General features: G+C 42.2%; 1 pseudogene; it reads left to right on the top strand.

Moving 5' to 3' along the window:
* The window catches only part of LOC102247457, a 69890-nt pseudogene extending 68206 nt beyond the window's left edge, over positions 1-1684 (top strand).
* The last annotated feature ends 259 nt before the right edge of the window (positions 1685-1943 follow it).

Raw genomic sequence — 1943 nt, 5'->3', positions numbered from 1 at the left:
ATCAACAAGTGAATCTAAAAATCAAGTGAATAAATAATCTGATGAACAGAATAAACTGGTGAATATAATAGAATCAGGGGCATAAAAAGGGAGTGGACTGACAATTCTCGGGGGGGATAGGGGTGTTGGGGGTTTGGGAAGAGACTGGACAAAAATCGTACACCTATGGATGAGGACAGTGGGCAGTGGGAAGGGTGGGGTGGGAACCGGGTGGAGGGGATCTATGGGGGGAAAAAAGAGGAACAACTGTAATAATCTGAACAATAAAGATTTAATTTTTTAAAAAAGCCAGGAGGATCTAGAAACCTTAAAGAGCATCAACAAGAAGTTGGAACAGAAAGTTAAAGAACAGAAGGACATTTGGGAACCAATGCTGCTTCATTTGAAATTACAAAACCAGAATATGTCATCAGAATGAAGATGAAGATAGGAGAGTCAGAGAGTCAGCTTCAGGCCGAGACATCAACTCAAGAGAAGGAAATGGAGAAGCTTCTTCAGGGAGATCAAGATAAGACAGAGCAGTTGGAGCATCTTAAAAGGGATAATGAGCAGCTCTTTCTCAGTGTAACTGAACAGAGGGAGCACCAGAAGAAGCTCAAGCAGATAGTGTAGTAGCTGAAGCAGAAAGAAACTACTGTGACTAAGAAACAGCAGGAGATAAGGAATCAAACTTTGACCTGTCAGGAAGATTGAGTCAGAGAAAGATAAGCATTACATGATCTCACTCATATGTGGAACCCAATGTACAAAATAAACTGATGAACAAAATAAATCCAGAGGAACAGAAGCATGGAACAGACTGTGGAACCTCAGAGGGAGGGTGGGGAAGGGTGATGAGAAGAGATCAACCAAAGAACTTGTATGCACATATGCATAATCCATGGACACAGACTATAGGATGGTGAAGGCCTGTGGGGAGGGGGGGGAGGGAGATAGTGGAAGTCAGTGAGGGAAACAGGGGGTCATATGTAATGCAACAATAAAGATTTTTTAAAAAGACTGAGTGAGAACAAGATTATATATAGTGAGAACAAGATGTAATGTTCTGGAGAGAAAGAGAGGAAGGAAAGAGAAAATGATCTTTTGAAGAGATAGAGCAGCAGTTTTATGAGTTACAGGGTCTGGACTTTTACTCTTTGCCATGTCAAGTACCTACTTCAGATCAAGGAGGTGCAGGACAAAACCCAGGACTTGTCTAGGAAACACATATTCTGGCATCACCGAAAGTTCTTCCCCCAGCCTGTTCTCCATCAAGAAATGCCACCCCTGCAAATTAGACTTTGCTGATGACATTTTTATTGTACATTAGAGCAGGGGTACATTCAGACCTCTTTTATTAGTGTAGATAATAAAAGCCTAATATGCTAGGTGTCCAAACATTCATTCAACCATTATGCCAGTCACTATGACCGTGCACTGACCACCAGAGGGAAGACTCTCAGATGGGTAGGTTAGCTTGCTGCTGGGGTTTGGCCAATCAGGACTGGGCGAGACAGGTCAGACACACCCTGGAGCCCTCCCACGGTCCTGATCGTGCACCAGTGGGGTTCATCAGCCTGGAACATCTTAAAAGGGATAATGAGCAGCTCTTTCTCAGTGTCACAAATGTCTGATTTGTGACAAGAGCTTCTCAGCAAAACAAAAGCAAATCTTTGAAGAACATGAGTTCTGCCACAATCTGTAAGTGTCCCAGCCTCTTGGATCTCTGCTGTATATAGATTTTATAAAGTTGAACCTATACCTTCTACTATGAGTTATGACCCTGCCTCACCTGAAATTATTAGGAATTTACTCAGTCCCACCTCCTTAAAGGTAGAATCATCTCAATAATCTAAAGGATAGTGTTAAGAGTTGTTATTTCCATCCTTGTGGGTTATTGCCTCTTATATCATGTAATGCTAGCTGTGTCAGCCTCTCACCTATGATGTCCATTCTTCATGTTA

This window comes from Myotis brandtii, unplaced genomic scaffold (assembly GCF_000412655.1).
Source record: "Myotis brandtii unplaced genomic scaffold, ASM41265v1 scaffold2727, whole genome shotgun sequence".
Taxonomy (NCBI): domain Eukaryota; kingdom Metazoa; phylum Chordata; class Mammalia; order Chiroptera; family Vespertilionidae; genus Myotis; species Myotis brandtii.
This window is presented reverse-complemented; position numbering and strand designations above follow the sequence as displayed.